Raw genomic sequence first — 21,493 nt, 5'->3', positions numbered from 1 at the left:
ATAATTTACTGAAGTACTCAGCGATATGGACAACACTTGTAAACCTTCGTAATGGTTACAGTGCTGTGATGGCAGTGAGCAGTAGCACATCACAAGGTTACATTTTCACACGCTGTGCTAACAGACCTCTCTATTGTCCTTGATTTAGCAGAACATCCCTGATTTTGCTTCATATGTTGCACTGTCCCCTACTGTGCTTGATTTTCTGGTAAATCGCTGAAGATTACACTCAGTCAATAATGCCAGATGTTAGAGTTTCATACTTAGAAAATGTATTCTGTTAAGTATTAAGTCAATATGAGTAATATGTTAAAATAGTCCATGGTTTTGAGCCTTTGTCCCTACATTAATTTAGGGTTTGTCCCAGATTCTTGAGCAATGAAGTTGAATTCTGTGTGTACAAGTGTGTTAGATGTACAACTTCACTTGTACAGCGGGAAGACATTGTTGGAATAGGAGTGGAATTGGATAAGTCAAGTTCATTATGGACAAAAGTCTGGTATACATAGCTGGCTTTAGGCACCAGTGAACCCTGCGGTCGCTGGGAGACCCTGTTCCCTGGGGGCCCCCAACCACAGCAAGTTAGCTTATTCTGATGTTTTGTAACACGTCTGTCAAACCAATAAAAGCTAATACAGCATTCTTGTAATAAACCACATGGGTAATAACTTTTATTTATATCCCCTTTAAAATTCAAAGATATTTCTAGTTGTATTAACAGTGTTTTGTCAACTAACAGGCATCAGAATTCCATTAAATATTTTACCACTGACATAGTGCCCCTGGCTTAGTTAACCCCCTGCTGTTGGACATTTTCTCCACTAAAACTAACTACATAGCCAGCTTTAGGTCCCTGCTATACCCGTGGCTGCAGCCCCCCCCCCCTAATCATCCTTGACTGTGTGGGGGCCCCACAAAAGCTGCTGCTGGTTGGGGAAAAACGTGGAAGAAAAAAATGATTAATTTCCTAACTATGCTCTTTAACCTGAACAGGGCTGTGATATGACCTTGTTAGGATGAAGCTGATAATGAACATGAGCAAGGTGAGCACTAGTGAGATCGGCAGCCCAGAGTGGCTTATGTCACTGCAAACATTAGATTTTAAGGAGAGCTGATGCTTCCGATCATCAAGGATGATTTTCTCTTTCAGGGAGTTTTATAAATACAAGCAGAACACCAGATACTATAACTCTCAATTCCTTTGCTTAGGAATTCAGTGCAATTCCAAAAATAATAAAATAAAGGCTCAGAATCAGGACTACATTCTAAATATTACTCTAATTTGCTTAAAAAAGTTAATAGAATAACACCTTTTACATCAACGCGTATTTTTGGACAATAATTATAAAACTCAGATGTCTGGATTGATTGACTGTTTGTAATCCTGAAGTATTTACCAGCAAATCAAACTTTTTACGAAGAAGAAAGCAAATGTATGAACAAAATCAAGGAAGATCTCTGAAATCAGGGCCAGTGACAGGTATGCATTACTTCTCAATGAAGGAAATAAGTGACTTACCCCTGCTGCTGTTTGATGATTGCTAAACAGCAGTTACTGATCTGGTGTGGCAGTACCAGTGTTGCACAATGTATTGCTATTTGCTGAAATAAGTAAAAAACTAGTACCACTATGGCTTATGCTTGTGTGTGTGTCTGTGTATGTATGTAAAAAATATCACTGATTTTTATATGTGCATGCACCCAGTAATGCCAGGACACAGACTTTATTCTTCTGGGTATCAGTAAAACAATGTACCTAACAAGTAATTATAATTCAAAAGTAAGACATAAAATATATCACTGAACATTCAGACACTTAAATCTTCTTGGAGTCTGGTGGCCCCCACTCACCAAACTGTATAAATGGATACTGGGGGCTCCCCTTAATCATCTTTGACTCTGTAGGGAACCCCACAAAAGCTGTTGCTGGTTGAAGAAAAAACAGGAGAAAAAATGTATCAATTTTCTGATTGAGCTGTTTAACTTGAAGAGTGCTGAGATATGACCATTTTAGGATAAAGCTGATAATAGCCTTTGGTGTCAACCACACCCATTCTAAAACCAGCCCTGCTCAAGTGTTTGTGTACAGAAAGCTGCTGTAGGTTATGGAGGGCTGGGGATTGTGTGGTTATTACAACTTTAATTTTCATCACAGTCAAACCTTAGCCGTATTACACATGAAGTCATTACAGCTTGTGTTTGAGCTGAGGACAGTGTGGTCATTGTTTATTTACTTTTCTCACAGACCTCAGAAGTGTAAAAAGAAGGCTACTATTGCTTGTGTAGGGGCGGTGTACTGTCTAGGACCAACAAAGTAGAATATGTTACTGAAATCATTCTCACAATCACACATCAGGCACATATACATGGGGCTGACTTTGAGGGTTACAGGTGAGGAAGCATGCTATGTATATGTATATTAGCAATCACTTGAAATATATGACTAAGGCAATTTAAAAAAAAAATAAGACTGAAATTCTTTTCTTTTTCTTGATTTTTCTTTAGGCCACCATTGGAGTAAAATGCTGAGAATATACGACTCAGCACAGCTCCTCGTGGTGTCCTGTAGAGTTCTACAAGCAGCAGAGAGTGGAAGAGTGACTTTCCATTGATTTATAAGTATTTTTTCTGGCTTTCTATTTTTGACTGCTGTATTTTGCCTAAAAAGCAAATTTTTATTACTAAACTAGCTCTGCAAGTTGATTTACTGTATTTCTGTTTGTTTCTAAACTGTTTTGCACTTTAAAAGTTTGTTTTTTGCTTAAATTAACTGGTAGGCTACACACTCAAGTGTGCTAGCTGATTTAAAGCATTTACTGGTTGTTACTGTATCTATTTTTTATCTGTTTGTGAAAAAAAACAAAAAAACCCAAAAAAATATCCTTGTTTTCCCGCCTTTACTGAACTAGAATAGTCCAGTCTTCAGATTTTGCTGATCTCTGGGCTGTGTCATAGTTCCTGTGTTGTCCATATCCTTATTTGGATAGGAAGAAGCTTCTTTGTTCACCAGTGGGAGTGGGGAGCACTGAGCAACCTATTTGTCCCTAAAGGAGTGGTTCCAGTCCAGCAACTTGTAGTTTATTGGCCGTTTTGGGCCATTTCCTAGCTCTTTCTAACCCCCTGCTATAAAGCCCACTTTAGCACTTGTATACGACTCAGCACAGCTCCTCATGGTGTCCTGCAGAGTTCTACAAGCAGCAGAGAGTGGAAGAGTGACTTTCCATTGATTTATAAGTATTTTTTCTGGCTTTCTATTTTCGACTGCTGTATTTTGCCTAAAAAGCAAATTTTTATTACTAAACTAGCTCTGCAAGTTGATTTACTGTATTTTTGTTTGTTTCTAAACTGTTTTGCACTTTAAAAGTTAGTTTTTTTGCTTAAATTAACTGGTAGGCTACACACTCACGTGCGCTAGCCAATTTAAAGCGTTTACTGGTTGTTACTGTATCTATTTTTTATCTGTTTGTGAAAAAAAAAAAAAAAATCCTTGTTTTACCGCCTTTACTGAACTAGAATAGTCCAGTCTTCTGATTTTGCTGATCTCTGGGCTGTGTCATAGTTCCTGTGTTGTCCATATCCTTATTTGGATAGGAGGAAGCTTCTTTGTTCACCAGTGGGAGTGGGGAGCACTGAGCAGCCTATTTGTCCCTAAAGGAGTGGTTCCAGCCCAGCAACTTGTAGTTTATTGGCCGTTTTGGGCCATTTCCTAGCTTTTTTAACCCCCTGCTATAAAGCCCGCTTTAGCGCGCTTTTGAGCTTGTATACAACTCAGCACAGTTCCTCGTGGTGTCCTGCAGAGTTCTACAAGCAGCAGAGAGTGGAAGAGTGACTTTCCATTGATTTATAAGTATTTTTTCTGGCTTTCTAATTTTGACTGCTGTATTTTGCCTAAAAAGCGAATTTTTATTACTAAACTAGCTCTGCAAGTTGATTCACTGTGTTTCTGTTTGTTTCTAAACTGTTTTGCACTTTAAAAGTTTGTTTTTTGCTTAAATTAACTGGTAGGCTACACACTCAAGTGTGCTAGCTGATTTAAAGCATTTACTGGTTGTTACTGTATCTATTTTGTATCTGTTTGTGAAAAAAAAAAAAAAACAAAAAAAATCCTTGTTTAACCCGCCTTTACTGAACTAGAATAGTCCAGTCTTCAGATTTTGCTGATCTCTGGGCTGTGTCATAGTTCCTGTGTTGTCCATATCCTTATTTGGATAGGAGGAAGCTTCTTTGTTCACCAGTGGGAGTGGGGAGCACTGAGCAGCCTATTTGTCCCTAAAGGAGTGGTTCCAGCCCAGCAACTTGTAGTTTATTGGCCGTTTTGGGCCATTTCCTAGCTCTTTCTAACCCCCTGCTATAAAGCCCACTTTAGCATGCTTTTATGCGCTTTTGCGCGATTTTGCACGAAGTTGCGCATAGCGCAGCATCGGGCAGCACCGGTTAATCAAGTTTAAACTATTTCTGGCTCCGCTAAGTCTGCTCTTCAGTTTTTCCTTTAGAACTGCTCTACTTTTAATCTAAACAGTCTTTTCTCTATCTGAAAAGCCCAGCACTTGCTCCTAAAGCATTTTTTACACAGGTAATGCACTCTTAAACAAAAAGAAAGCACTACATCCACCTACAATCCCCTTGAGTAGCCATTTCCCTATAGGTCCTTTCTGACTCAGTTACACAGCAATCCCTTACACTATTCTAGCATGTCAAAGGGTCAATTACTGGCGTCCTCTCCAGTTCAGCTGGTGAATCTGGGAATCTTGAGGCAATGTTACAACTGCCTCATGTACACAGACAACCCTCTCCTCCTCCCAACAAATACAAATATATGTGAGAGATGCAACTATATAGCCAAACTGGAGGCTGAGCTCCCTCGACTCAGTACTGGCAAAACCAGTCAGAAGGAGAAGGTAACCACACACACCACAAACCCAGTCTCACATAGACCTATCACAACTACAAACCAAACACATAAACACACAAAAACATACTCAGAGGCTCTAATTAAAAATCTACCAAAACAACAGAGTCCTCCAAAGCAGACACCCAAGCAACCACTACCTGAAAACATAGCACATGCAACACATAGTTCACAAAGTCAGTGTGCCAAACAGTCACAGCCCTTAAGGCCAAACAACATGCCTGATACACTTGTAATAGGTGACTCCATAGTCAGACACACTGACTTCCCGCTCACCAGACTGAACAAGGAAAAGGTTACAGTAAGCTGCTTGTCGGGCGCTGGAATCCGCCACATAACACAAGCACTCAGGTTACTCCAAAGCAAGTACAAGTATGACTCCGTCATTGTCCATGCTGGTGTGAATGACCTAAGACGTACCTCCCTGGACTACATGAAAAGAGACATAGAGGAGCTCTCTGATTATGTAGCCCAGGCTGGTATGACCCTGACCCTGAGCAGCATCTTACCCTTACCAAGAATGATGCCACAGTACAAAGACAAAATGATCAGCTTTAACAATTGGCTCAATTACTGGTGTCTTTCTATGGGGATCCAGTGTCTGTCTGCTTGGGATGACATGCTTGACAAGCCACGCTGCTTCGCAAGGGATGGCTTGCACCTGTCACCCCTGGGCTTCCGGATATTGGCCAAGGCTCTTGCCACCCCCATAGTGCCTTTTTTAGGCAAGGCTCAAAAGACACACCTACCTCCCTAGAAAACACAAGTGGAAAAAAACTAAGGGTAATGCTGCTCAACGCCAGAAGTCTAAACCTCAAGATGCACACTCTCAAAGCCCTCCTTAGTATGGAGAACATCGATGTCTGTGCAGTGACTGAAACCTGGTTCAAGGCTCCTGAGAGCACCCCAGCACTACCAGGTTATACCTCTTATCATGCTTTTTGGCCTCAAAACTTGGACCGAACCACAAAAGGAGGGGGAGTATCCATATTCATCAAAGATACCCACACCTCCAGGTTAGTGGCAATGCACGAAGTATCGGAGACCATCCAGATGCAACTAACCGTACGCAAAACTGCCCTACAGTTTGTAGCATGCTACAGACCACCCTCTCAAACTGAGGAACCCCACTCAGCCTTCCTGAAGATACTGGACAGTATGAATGTCTCTCCAAATACCATCATATTGGGAAACTTCAACTACCCAAACATAGACTGGGAGCATTACTCAAGCCCCAACACCCTAGCCCAAAGGTTCCTAGAATTCATAAACTCAAATGCGATGGAACAACTAGTCACCACTCCCACAAGAGGAGATAATATACTAGACCTGATCATCACAAACATGGGGACACAATGCTCCACACCGGAAGTATACCCCTCATTGGTGAGATCAGACCATAAATTAATCTCACTGGAAATCCACATCCCGCCCCCACCCCCAGCACAAAATACCACAGTGAAGAATTTCTCAAAAGCTGACTTCACACTTCTTAAGACTGAAGTGGTATCCTTCAAGGCCCCTGGGCCAGTGGAAACCACAGCTCACATCGCTGAATCCTTTATAAACACTTTCTAAGGACACCTTCAAGAATGCATGGATCATGCAATCCCAAATAAAACCAAGACCCATTCCCCCAAAGGCAGGCGTCCTGTCTGGTGGACCCCAGCCATTAACAAGCTTTACAACAGTAGGAGGAAGCTACTACATGACAGAGCAAAATCCCCAAAAGGGAAGGCATCTCTGATCAGTACTAGCAAAAAACTACGATCACTCATAAAATCATCCAAGGCCAACTTTGATAGAAAAATTGCAAAAGACACTAAAGACAATCACAAGGCCTTCTTTAGTTATGTTAGAAACGTGGGTGGAAACTCCCAGATATGCTCAGAGTTAGTCCAAAATGACAAAAAATACACTGAACCCACAGACATTGCCAACATACTGGCAGACAGGTTCAGTGCAAATCCCCCCCCCCCCAAAAGGAGAAATATCTATCCCAGCAGAGTGTAGCCTCCCTGACATCTCAGATGCCCAGGTGAGAGCCGCCCTCTCCAAAGCTAAAAACACAGCATCAATGGGACCAGACAGTGTCCCAGGTTGCATGCTACATGAACTGTAAGAGGAACTAAACCCGCACATAAGGCTGCTGTTTAATCTTAGCCTTACTACAGGATACAAACCCAAAGAATGGTGTACAGCAACAGTGATCCCACTCCACAAAGGAGCTGCTTCTATGGACCCTGGAAATTACCGTCCCATAAGCTTGACGAGCCTGGTCTGCAAAGCTATGGAGAGGATCATTATGGAACTCATAAACAAAGACATTGGGGACCTACAGACACTGGATCCTACCCAATTCGGCTTTGTCAAGGGCAGATCCTGCCTTTTGAACCTGGTCGACTTTTTTGAAACAGTCACTAAGGCCATTGATGAGGGTAAGGCAGTTCACACAGCCTACCTTGATCTTGCAAAAGCCTTCGACACAATACCCCACTCGGGCATCATAGACAAGCTCACCAGCTTAAATGTAAACCCATATGTCATAAGATGGGTTGCAAACTGGCTCAAGGACAGAACCCACAAGGTCAGAATTGCTGGAGCCATGTCAGACTCTAAGCCAGTCACAAGCGGTGTCCCACAGGGCTTGGTCCTGGGACCCCTCTTGTTCGGCATTTATTTTTCCGAGGTGCAAGAAAACATAGGAGGATTGTGGCTGACAAAGTTCGCAGATGACTGCAAACTGGGCGCCATAATTGATACTTCAGCGGACACAAGCATCCTTCAGAAAGGCCTCATAGAAATGCATAACTGGTGCCAGAGCCATGGCCTTAAACTGAACGCCAAAAAATGTATAGTCATACCCTTTGGGAAAGACAAAGTACCCACAAATTACCACATAGGTGGTAATCCATTAAGTACGGAAGAAGTAATCAGGGACCTAGGGACCCAAGTTAACAGTAACCTCTCATTTGACACTCACATTGCTAAGGTGGTTAGGAAGACCTTCTATATTACCCACGTTATCATGAAAGGATTCACATCTAGATCAAGAGAGGTCATTGTGCCCCTATACTCTTCCCTTATCAGGCCCATAATTGAGTACAATGCCCCATTTGGGATGTACCTTAGCCGACACCTGCAGCAGTTAGAAAGACCCCAAAAGTACCTCACCAAGAGGATCAAGGGTCTCAAACATATGTCATATGCTGCCTGACTGAAGAAACTCCAGCTCTATTCAGTCGCATACCGCCTACTCAGAGGCGATCTATGCCTGACGTACAAGGCCATGTCCAGTCCGGAATTAATGGACGTGCTCCACCTCGGAAAATCCAAATCCACCAGAGCCATGAGAGCAAGACATTTGAACCTCAACACAGAAATAAATAGGACGTGCTGGAGGGACAGATTCATAACCCAGAGGCCCCCTACACTCTGGAACAGAATCCCAGTCCATGTTAGGCAGAGCCCCTCACTGACTCTCTTCAAGAGAAATCTTGACTAGTGGATGGGAGTTCGTAGGTTTACCCCGGGGGTCATCTCTGTGTCACTACTAGACAGAGGCACAGTAAACTAAACCCTAATGGGTGACGAAAGCCATACACACTCTGGCTAGGCTTATAAATGCCCTAGGGCAGATAGCCTACTATGAACCTATGAACCTAATATGCTCTAAAATGCATCGCAGACCATCTGTAACCCTATGACTTCTTGGGCCCTTGGTTATTGGAGTTATTTCCTAAATGATTACTACTGTGCTGTCTTGTTCAGGAAAGAGCGTTGAAAGGCTGCAAGGAAAACTAAAGTTGAACAGCAACAGTGAATTTCTTTCCTTAATCATAATTTCTGTTCAAGCCATTATTGGATGAAAAGGTTGTGTAAAGAGAAAAATAAAACTTTAAAATGCACTTTAGAGCATATAGAAAATGATGGCTTCTTGAAAAAGCTAAGAGTAAGGCAAAATGTGAGAAAAGGCAGAAAAAAGTAATGTACATGGTATGAGGACCCCAAAAATGGGGGTGGGGGGTGGGATCAAAGGAGAGGACTGGGTGGGGGGGGGGGCTGTTGAAATGGTAGGCTTAGTCATCAGTTCATTTAATTCCAGACCTGTACATAGAGTTATTGCAATGTATCATTGTTGCAACTAAATGCCAGTAACTGTAAGTGTCCCTTTGTTAGACAGATCAACATAGTGTGGTATATAGGCCTGTTGTAATGTAAGAGCATGTAGCTACAGGTCTGTCTGTACGTTCTACTCCTAAAAGTTTGCAGCACAAACTAAAAGGTTTCTTAGGAGGGGTGGCACTGACAGAATGATACTTATACTGGAAGTGCCTAGGGGGCCCCAACTTGACATTTGCTGGTGGCCCCCAAAATGCTAACACCGGCCCTGCTGGTATAAGCAGGGGATCTACTGCTGAGCAACAGTGAAAACTTTCAAAAGGTGAGCAGAAAGTTATATTTACATCTTGATGTCACTCACTGTTCTGCTTATGCTCATAGGCAGACAAAGGCAATAAGAATGAAGAGCTTGTAGTTAGGGGTGGCATCAGGGTTACAATTAGGGTTAGCATTTATAAGTATGGATAGACAGGGAGTCCTCCTGTACCACCATACTCACATGTGTTAACCCTAACCCTGCCACTGCTCCTAACCTCATTTCTTTTTTATTGTGGAAGCTAAGGAGAAGACCTAGCAGTGCTTGCAGCATTGACATGCTATAAACTTAAGGTACTGTTTCATTTGTTTACTGAAAGCCATGTGAGCTGTTTTTTCTCTTTTCTTGTGACTCAAGCCCACGCATGCAGTACACACACACACGCACACATGCACACACGCACACACAGACACACACACACACACACACACACACACACACACACACACACACACACACACACACAAGCTCAAGCCCACGCATACAGTTATGTGTGTGTGTGTGTGTGTGTGTGTGTGTGTGTGTGTGTGTGTGTGTGTGTGTGTAAACTCAATAGATTATGGAAGATCACCATGAAAGCTTGGTGCACATATATGAGATTCCTAACTACAACCTTAACATGCAGTGCATTGTGGCTCTGGATGTCTAGGGATAATTGCACATATACACTAAGTGCTCTGCTAATCATTACCAAAATGGCAGCTGCTGAATCTAGCTTTGTTTGTATGCTTGTTGTTTGTTTGCTTGTTATTTCCCTGGAATGCTAATTCCACCTAAAACACGGCTTCTCAGCGCTTCTGTGGATCCCTAGTGATATCTGCATTGCTTACTGTACTTATTTCCTTGTTTCACTTGAAAGAAAGTTACTGTTTGTCGTTTTTGCATTTAAGTTACCTGTAACACATTGCACTTAAGTTACCTGGCACTTGCTCACTAAAGCAATTATATAAGTCAGCACTAAAAATTAAAAGCACTACACCCTCACTCCCCATTGGCCCTTGTTTTCAATTATAAAGGAATTCCCAATATTATTCTAGCATGTCCAAAGGTCAGTTGTCAATCTCCTCTCCGGTCCAGCTGGTGAATCTGGGAATCTTGAAGCAATGTTACAACTGCCTCATGTACACAGACAACCCTCTCCTCCTCCCAACAAATTCCAACACATATGAGAGATGCAACCATATAGCCAAATTGGAGGCTAAGCTCTCTCAACTCAGTACTGGCATAACCAGTCAGGAGGAGAAGGAAACCACACTCACTACAATTCCAATCTCACATAGACCTACCATGACAGCAAACCAAACACATAATCACACAAAAACATACTCGGAGGCTCTAAATAAAGATCTGCCTAAACAGCAGAGACCTCCAAAGCAGACACCCAAGCAACCGCTACCCCAAAACAAAACACGTGCAACACATATCTCACAAAGCCAGTGTGCCGAACAGTCACAGCCCTTAAGGCTAAACAACACACCTGATACACTTGTAATAGGTGACTCTATCGTCAGGCACACTGACGTCCCACTCACCAGGCTGAACAAGGAGAAGGTCATGGTGAGCAGCCTGTCGGGCGCTAGGATCCACCACGTAACACAAGCACTCAGGTCACTCCAAGGCAAGTACAAATATGACTCAGTCATTGTCCATGCTGGTGTGAATGACCTGAGATATACCTCCCTGGACTACATGAAAAGAGACATAGAGGAGCTCTCTCAGCATGTAGCCCAGGCCGGTATGACCCTGACCTTGAGTAGCATCTTACCCTCACCAAAAATGATGCCACAATATGAAGACAAGATGATCAATTTCAACAATTGACTTAAGTAGTGGTGTCATTCATAGGGGATCCACTGCCTGTCAGCCTGGGATGATATGCTCGACAAGCCACGATGCTTCGCTAGAGACAGCTTGCACCTGTCACCCCTGGGCTTTCGGATATTGGCAAAGGCTTTTGCTACCCCCATAGTGCCTTTTTTAGGCAAGGCTCAAAAGACAAACCCACCTCCATAGGTATCACAAGGGATAAGAAACTAAGAGTAATGCTACTCAATGCAAGAAGTCTAAACCTCAAGATGCACGCACTCGAAACTCTCCTTAGCATGGAGAACATCAATATCTGTGCAGTAACAGAAACCTGGTTCAGGGCTCCCGAGAGAACCCCAGCACTACCAGGTTATACCTCATACCATGCTTTTCGGCCCCAAAACTTGGACCGAACCACAAAAGGAGGGGAGTACCGATATTCATCAAAGATACCCACACCTCCAGGTTGGTGGCAAAGCACGAAGCATCAGAGACTATCCATGTGCAACTAACAGTGGGTAAAACTGCCTTCCAGTTTATAGCCTACTACAGACCACCCTCCCAAACCCAGGAACCCCACTCGGCCTTCCTGAGAACACTGGAAAATATGAAGGTCTCTCCAAACACCATTATATTGGGTGACTTTGACTACCCAAACATAGACTGGGAGCATTACTCTAGCTCCAACACTCTAGCCCAAAGGTTCCTAGAATTTATAAACTCAAATGCTTGTTACCACTCCCACAAGAAGGGAAAACATACTGGACCTGATCATCACCAACATGGGGACTCTATGCTCCAGACCAGAAGTGTATCCCTCACTGGTAAGATCAGACCATAAACTGATCTCACTGGATATTCACATCCCGACCCCACCCCCTGCCCAGAATACCACAGTGAAAAACTTCTCTAAAGCAAATTTCACACTCCTCAAAACCGAGGTGGAATCCTTCAAAGCCCCGGCCTGTGGAAAATCGCCCAGACCAGAATCCTTTATAAACGCATTCTATGAACACCTTCAGGAATGCATGGATCATGCAATCCCAAATAAAACCAAGACCCAATCCTCCAAAGGCAGACGTCCTGCCTGGTGGACCCCAGCCATAAACAAACTATACAATAGAAGGAGGAAGCTACTACATGATAGAGCAAAATCCCAAAAAGGGAAGGCATCTCTGATCAGTATTAGCAAAAAGCACTCATAAAATCGTCTAAGGCCAGCTTCGAGAGAAAAATTGCACAGGACACTAAGGATAATCACAAGACTTTCTTTAGTTATGTTAGGAACCTGGGTGGGAATTCCCAGATATGCTCAGAATTAGTCCAAAATGACAAAAATACACGAACCCACAGACATTGCCAACATCCTAGCTGACAGGTTCAGCGCAAACTCCACCCCCCCTCCCCACCAAAAGGGCAAATATCTATCCCAGCAGAGTGCTGCCCCCCTGACATTTCAGATGCTCAGGTAAGAGCCGCCCTCTCCAAAGCAAAAAACACAGCATCAATGGGACCAGACGATGTCCCGGGCTGCGTCCTTCATGAACTCCAAGAAGAGCTAAACCCAAACATAAAACTACTGTTCAATCTCAGCCTTACTACAGGTTATGTACCCAAAGAGTGGCGTACAGCAACAGTGGTCCCTCTCCATAAAGGTGGTGCCTCAACGGACCCTGGAAACTATCGCTCCATAAGCCTGACTAGCTTGGTCTGCAAAGCTATGGAAAGGATCATCATGGACCTCATAAATAAAGATATTGGGGACCTACAGACACTGGATCCTACCCAGATCGGCTTTGTTAAGGGCAGATCCTGCCTCTTAAACCTGGTCGACTTCTTTGAAACAGTCACCAAGGCCATTGACGAAGGGAAGGTGGTCCACACAGCCTACCTGGACCTCGCAAAAGCCTTTGATACAATACTCCACTCGGGCATTATAGATAAGCTCACCAGCTTAAATATAAACCCCTATGTCACTAGATGGGTTGCAAACTGGCTCAAGGACAGAACCCACATGGTTAGAATTGCTGGAGCCATGTCAGACTCCAAACCAGTTACAAGTGGCGTCCCACAAGGCTCAGTCCTGGGACCTCTCTTGTTCGGTATATATTTCTCTGAGGTACAGGCCAACACAGAAGGACTGTGGCTGACCAAGTTCGCAGATGACTGCAAACTGGGTGCCATAATCGAATCTCCAGCCGACACAAGCATCCTCCAAAAGGGCCTCATAGAAACAGACAACTGGTGCCAGAGCCATGGCCTCAAGCTAAATGCCAAAAAGTGTATAGTCATCCCCTTTGGCAAAAACAAAGTGCCCACAAATTACCACATAGGTGGCAATCCATTAAGTACAGAAGAAGTAATTAGGGACCTGGGGACCCAAGTTGATAGCAATCCCTCATTTGACAACCATGTGGCCAAAGTGGTTAGAAAAACATTTTATATAGCCCACCTAATCATGAAGGGATTCACATCTAGATTAGGGGAGGTCATCGTGCCTCCTTACTCATCCCTCATCAGGCCCATAATCGAGTACAATGCCCCTTCTGGAATGTACCTTACCAAACACCTGCAGCAACTGGAAAGACCCCAAAAGTACCTCATCAAGAGGATCAAAGGGCTCAAACAGATGCCATATGCTGCCCGGTTAAAGAAACTCCAGCTCTACTCAGTGGCATACCGCCTGCTCAGAGGCGACATGTGCCTGACGTATAAAGCCATGTCCAACCTGGAATTAAGGGACATGCTGCACCTCAAGAAATCAAAATCCCATCGAGCTACAAGCTTCAGAGACTTGAACCTCAGCACTGAAATAAATAGGACATGCTGGAGGGACAGATTCATAATCCAGAGGCTCCCTTCACTCTGGAATAAAATCCCAGTCCAGGTTAGGCAGAGTCCATCATTGACTCTCTTCAAGAGGAATCTTGATGAGTGGATGGGGGATCATAGGTTTACCCCGGGTATCACTTCTGTGTCACTGTTAGACAGAGGCACAGTATACTAACCTCGAAAAAGGGCATAGCAAAATTCATTCAAAATGGGTGGCGAAAGCCAAGCATACTCTGGCTAGGCTTATAAATGCCCTAGGGCAGATAGCCTAGTATGAACCTATGAACCTATGAACCTATGAACTGTGAAAACATGTGGATACTGAGGACACATCATCTGAGATTGCTTTCAGTTTTTGTGAATTCAGCTAAGGAAGCAATCCTGAAGGAAAAGAATGTGAAAACATGAATGATCAAAAACACACACACACACACACACACACACACACACACACACACACACACACACACACACACACACACACACTCTTACAATACTCACACATGCATATGTACTCACAGTCATACAAACACACTCGCCCCATATCCAAATATGTATATATATATATATATATATATATATATATATATATATATATATTCACAGCCATGTGTACATGTGTATACACATACGCACACACACATGCACCCAAACACACACACACACATGCGCACACGCAAACACATACTCATACCATACCCAAATATGTATATAGATATATATATGTGTGTGTAAATATATATATATACACACACACACACACACACACACACACACACACACACACACACACACACACACACACACACACACACACACACCCCATACCCACACATACATATATACTCATATTCATGCACATGCACACTCACGCATGCACACACACACACACACACACACACACACACACACACACACACACACACACACACACACACACACACACACACTTAAAGAAAACTATTTTTTCCATTTTAGGCTTTGTTTGCTTCTTCTTGGTTGTATAAATTATGCTCTGCTATATTATCAGCAAATCCTGCTGACAGCACAGGCTCTTAAAGGCATAAGATAAGTCATAGGTTTTGAAACTTTCCATATGGAAGGGCAGAGATTTATTTACTGCTGCATGGGAGGACAGGAAAGGAACACAAGGTGGAGATTTCTGATAGTACATTGGACGTGAATAAACATTACACTTACAAAATACTCATCTCGGGCTCAACTAGTCACTGTAAAAAGGTATGGAGCTGGACCATATCATCTATAACAGCTTTCACATATAAAGTAAAGAGCAAGTATTAATGTAAAATGATGACCTTTGCAGTACATATATCCTCAGGACTGGGCCTACCCCAATGCCAATAACACAAACACACACAGACACACACACATGCCATATCACTTATCAAATCATCTGTAGTGGGAAATGTGAAAATAAGTGGCAAGTGCAAGGAGGAAAGAGGTCAGGGAAGAGATGGCTCTTTAATAATGCAGTTTTTGTTCCGTCTTGATCTTTCTGTACCAAAATACAAATACTTTACTGTAGTTCATGCAAAGCTCTGGAGATGAACAAGGCAGATGCAAAGGTTTTTTGCAAAATTACATAACAGGATATGAGTTTTTATGCAAATATGTCATCCCTGGGATGGGTCAGATATAACTGTAAAACTGAATGTTTTGACTTCTGAAGACTGACGTCATTACTCAGTAGCATTTAACTATGGAATGCCTTAGTAATGCAACATGTAGCTTCTAGAACTTTTTTAGTACGTTAATCAATGCAGTGACTCAGCAGTCAAGCAGGTCTTTTCAATTTACATAACCATTGTAGACTAGATACTATTAAAACATCCTGACTATTGTGTAACTTCATTTAATGTTATTACTTCCCCGATTTAGTTAATCTCATTTATATAAATATAAAATGGCTTTATTGACTTCTCTATGCAGTGTGTGTGTGTGTGTGTGTGTGTGTGTGTGTGTGTGTGTGTGTGTGTGTGTGTGTGTGTGTGTGTGTGTGTGTGTGTGTGTACATACACGTACATGTGTATGGAGATCTTATTAACAAAATGTGTTTTGTGTGTGTGTCTGTGCACACATGCGTGCACACACACATGAAGATCTTATTAACAGAATAATTAAAGCAATAAGGTAGAATGGAGAATATTATACAATGTGGGATTTGAACCTGCCAGGAGAAGAATGAGAGATTGTGAGATTCAGGGGAGAGACGGAGTGGGATTAGACTGAAGTCTTGGACTATGAAGGGCTTAGCCAGCTCTGGAAAACTATACTAGAACAGATATAATTTAGAATGTTAGCTTAACCAAAGTGGACCTGTCAAAGATGCCAGAGTAAAGGCACCATGAGCCAACAGTGATCATGACTTTACTTCATGCAGAGTGAAGGAACGTTCAAGACTGGATACTGCAAGCCCTGAGACTACAAAAAATAAGTGCAATTTGTGTGGAGTATAATGTAGTATAGAGCAAAAGTCAGTATTACATGCTAAAAATACTTTTTAAATGAGAGCATGCCCACCTTCAGCTCCCCATACCCACACTACTTATTTAGTAACTCCAAGATTACTGTACTTTGTGGAAGAGGACATTTTCTGAGCTACAGCAGTTTCAAACTTAGTATAAATTCCTCCCTAATCACACTTAAATGTTTGCATTTCCAAAGAGTGCGCTTACCTTGAACTTACAGCAGAAATCTAGCTACAAGGATAAAGTTAATGGTGTCAGCTTTCAGTGGAGTGGTTCATGATGAACTAGGTAGAAGGTCAAACTTGAGTAAAGGGGACTGGGTTGAGACTGAAGGAGAAAGTGAGCTGCAAAAATGGGTCAAGGATGCAGTCCTCAGGGCCTTGAAAAAAGTCATTTGAGTACCTGGCAGAAAAATGCAAAAAGAGGAGTGGAGAGGACTGATAAGATTACAAACAAAAGTTAGGCCTAGTGATTAGGGGAAAAGACAGGCTAGTCAAGAAGTGCTTCTAGGGAGAGATAGGAAGGTGGATAAGGCACAATATAAGAAAACAAGCAGTAAGGGAACAAAGAAGAGCAGGGCAGCAAAGGCACAAACTGAAAGGGAGTTGGCTGAAGATGGCAAGAGGGAGAAAAGGGTTCTTTATGTAAATACAGCAGGGAGAAGGAAAAGGGAACATGCTTAGCAAGACTGAACAAAGATAGGGAAATCACAGAAAAATGGAAACGCGAGGCACTCTTAAGAATGCTTTACATAATTCTTTAAAAGGAAAGCAAAATGATGGTAATATGCTGACAGATAGCTAGATAATATTGGGGAGAATAGCAGAAATGCACCATAATATTGAAGGAGGAGTCATTGAGAGTAACTTTCATAAGGTAACATAAAGCACAGGAAACCAAATCGACTTTCACCCAGGGTCTTCTTAAATGTGTGTGCTGACAGATCCCTTTATGGAGGTTTTTAATTGATTGTGGAGTCTGCATGTCCTCTCAGCCCTTCTCATTAGAGACCAAAATAAATGGGGGATGACACGGGTGCACAAGATTGCATCAGAGAGGTATAAAGAGGTTGCCTTAAGAAACCCACTTGCTCCATTAACTTTGCTGTGGATATTCAGTTGCCCTCCACTTCCTCGATAGCCTAGTTACACTCACAAACTTGAGTAGCAGTTGTACTTTGCCACAACACAAGACAAGACACTATGATAACTACTGCAAAGACAAATATCTCAATATTTGAGCTATATATGAGGGCCTTTTGCAGATGTTGTTACACATTAATTAAACAGAGCTCACTGCAATATGCCTATGAAATTCTACAAACCAGTATGAAATGGTAACTGTTCATTTTCTTTGAATGTATTCTGATCTATCAGAAATGAAAATGTTTATCTTGGTTTGGATAGCCAATAGTAAAATAGTAAAAAAGAGAGAGAGTGAGAGAGAGAGAGAGAGAGATCACTAGTGGGCAAACCTACATTGGCAATCCTTGCCATAATCAATGTGCCAAAAAAGTCATTATATCTTAAAGACAACAGGAAACATTTTAAATGTTTGCAAAAGGAAAAAGTTTAATACTGACATCTTCTTGATGTTTTGTCTTTCTTTATTATGGAGTTCAGCAAACATGATGCATGACAGGAGCTACTCTATATTTTCCAACAGAGTAGATGATGAGTAGTTTTATATCATATCAAGGGATGTTTCATTCCCTATTTTGGCTTTTCACGGTTAGGGGTCACCACAGCGGAACTCCAGTCCGATCATGATTGGCAGTGGATTTTACGGTGTTGAATTGCCAGCCTGACGCCCAGCCTTCAAAGAAGGCAGGCCCATTCACGCTCGCACCTACCTGCATGTCTTTAGTGTCACTCGACCGCAGGGAGGACATGCAGACTCCACACAGAAGGTGCTCCAGCCGAGAATCAAACGGGAGAACCTCTTGCTGTTAGACGACAACACTAACCGCTGCACCACTGCGGCCATATCAAGGGATGTAGTGGGGTTAAATAATGCAGAGTTTTTTTTCTGGGCCTGAAAAGTGTGATGTGCCTATTTATGGCTATATTACAGTAATTCACATGGAATACTGCTTACTTGTGATATTTTTAGGGAAATGTTAAAAAATGAAAACATTAAATAATAGAATAATCAACATTTCTTCTTTACATTTTACAGTGTCTTTCTGGTGTACTGCCATCTAGGGATAGGCTTTGGAGTAGCAAGCATAAGAAATAACGCTTTATAATCCTTCTCAAAATAGGGTCTTTGAGTTATTCGACAGAAGCTACTGGTTTAGGTTCTTTTTTAATACCTTTATTGAATTATAACTTAAGACACAGGCAAACATACATTTATATAAAAGAAAACAAAGCACGCTAAAATGTTCACAGTTACAAATATTATCCATTTCATATATTCTTTTATACAATTATCATCAATCCAACGTTTTATAAATTGATCAATTCCTGCTTTCCCTTAAACCTCATTTCTCCCTCAAAACATTATTCTGCCTGTATTGTTCTCACAATTTACATTTTCTTCTATGTAGTTTGCTCCTACCCTTTGCAGTTTTAGGCTCTTTGTCTTTAGAATGATTCCCAGAAGTAGCCAGAGCAGTGTTGGTTGATGTAGATCAGTGTGAATCTTGAACCCAGTCAGCCACTGTAGCTAGATAGCACATGCATATAAGTTACTGAGCATATGCAAGATCAGTGCCATTTTGTGAAGTCAGCCAGAGTGAGTGCAGGCATGAATGGAGATGCACACGTGAGAGTGTTTCATAGGATCATAGGAGGTTACTAGGCTAATAGCCCTGGGGCCCTTACAAGCCTAGCCAAGAGTTTATCACCAAAAAAGAAACCTCAGTCAGCACCTCAGTATCTATCTGTATAGATATGTATGTATCTATTTATATGTTTGAAGTAACAAGTCAGTTAGTTAGCTTATGAAGTTCAAAGTATATGTGCCAGTTACAGTTCTTGATGTGTTTATGTTAAATAAATGACTTGAACGCATACCCAGCCTCAGTGTCTCAATTGAATACATGAGACATGCGACACAATATTACAGGAAATAACACAAGTGGTAGAGTAAGCTGCGGTGGTGGTGCTGCGGTAGCGTTGTCGCATCACAGTAAGACGTTCTGTTCGATTCTCAGCTAAAGCGTCTTCTGTGTGGAGACATGCGTGAATGGGCGTACTTTCATTGAAGGTGATGCATCAGGGCTGGCAACTCTGTACGTAAAAATCTACTGCCAATCATTAGCGGACCGGAGTTCCGCTGTGGCGACCCCTAACTGGGAAAAGCCGAAAGATACAACAACAACAACAACACAAGTGGTAGAGTGTAGATGAGGAATGCCAACATTTTTAATCAGGAAAAGGCTTTCACATGAAGTAACGGGACCTGGGGAAACAGAATAAGACTGTCAGACACTTTGAATTTATGCAAGATTTATTTACCCATACAGTGATTTTTATGCCAACACATGCTTTTGTTTACTAAGTAATTAATAAGTTGTGCCACAGTGAATGGATAGAAATAGAAAGTATCACAGTGAAAAAAACATAGAAAGTGAAACAAGAAACTGTAGGCAGTGTACATATCAAACCAATGAATGCTGAAAAGCCCAATTTCTCTGCAACATGCATGAGTCTATGCAACCTATGATAGTAAGGTAGGAGGCTAAGCCGAGGCAGCAATAGGGCACACTGAGACAGCCATACTTAGAGATGAAATGGCATGTGTTAACCAAATCTCCTAATTCTTGGAACCTAAGATACATTCTCACCCACTTTCTGTTCCCAGTGGATCAGTGATGGTGACAAATCCTTTACCAACAGGTTCTATCAACTTGAAGCTGCCTACCATCTGGCATAAGACAGTCCTAATGCAGCTTCTTTGAAAGCCTGTCTCAAAGTGTGCCTGCAGCCTGCTCACAGCCTGGAATGGTTTGTAGTAGCAGTGTCCTCTACTTCCCGTGTGTCCTTTTGGCAACATTTACAGCTCATCCTCTTTTTTACGACTCCTCATTTTACTTCTGTAGCATCTCTGTGATATTTACTGTTCTTGTTATTTCTTTTCATGTTTTTTTCATTTATATTAAATCAAGGTCATATCTGTTAGAGCAGAGTTGTTGGAAGCTCAGGTGGATGTAGAGGGTTCCATTTCTTTGGCACATAGCAAAAGAAAGAAAAAAAAAAAGAAAGAAAGAAAAACAAATAAGGGAATTTCTCTTAATGTTATAATAAAATTATTGCTAGTCTCTATAAATAGCACCTAAAATATGTGAATACCCTCCCTGGGCTGGGATAGACTAATCCAATAAACAGACGTTCACAAGTAAATAATAAAACTTACACCACACTCTCTCTCTCTCTCTCTCACAGCCCTTGCATTTGTCCTGTTTTGTTTACTGACTGTCTTACTGCTAACAGCCTTGTAAATTTGTATTGTTAATTAAACTAGGCACCTTCACCTATTTACTTATTCCAGCAAGAATTGTCATGTTTGCCTACCAGAAGGTGCTACACATAATCAGTGAAGGAGCACTGATTATCTGATACTTTATCTCCATGCTATCATTTGTGCATTGCTTACCTTCTACTTTATTTGTTAACTGCCTTCAAGTTAGTTAAATGTATTTAGGTTTATAATTTATGATATTTTATGTTCTTATACATTTACTTCTATATCATGTATTACTGCTGCTAAATCTGTACATAATCGCAATAGGATGCATCTGAAAATAGGCAATTGTGTCTATCTAACTAACTGACATGCTAAGTAGCTAATGCCAACTAACTAACTTATGAATTAGCCAAGCAGTGAAATAACTTATAGGCACCGAAACAACTGTAGAGAAAAAAAAAAAACATAACTTTTTCCAAAATGTCTTATTATGGTCAGTCAGAAACAGACTAAGAACTAGAAAGACAAGTAACTTTGCCAGAGTTGCATTCAAATGTTGGTAGCTAGTGAACTGAAGTGAAAGTCTCAATCACACCCTTATGCTTT

This window comes from Protopterus annectens, chromosome 8.part0 (assembly GCF_019279795.1).
Source record: "Protopterus annectens isolate FY-2018-M chromosome 8.part0, PAN1.0, whole genome shotgun sequence".
Classification (NCBI taxonomy): domain Eukaryota; kingdom Metazoa; phylum Chordata; order Ceratodontiformes; family Protopteridae; genus Protopterus; species Protopterus annectens.
This window is presented reverse-complemented; position numbering follows the sequence as displayed.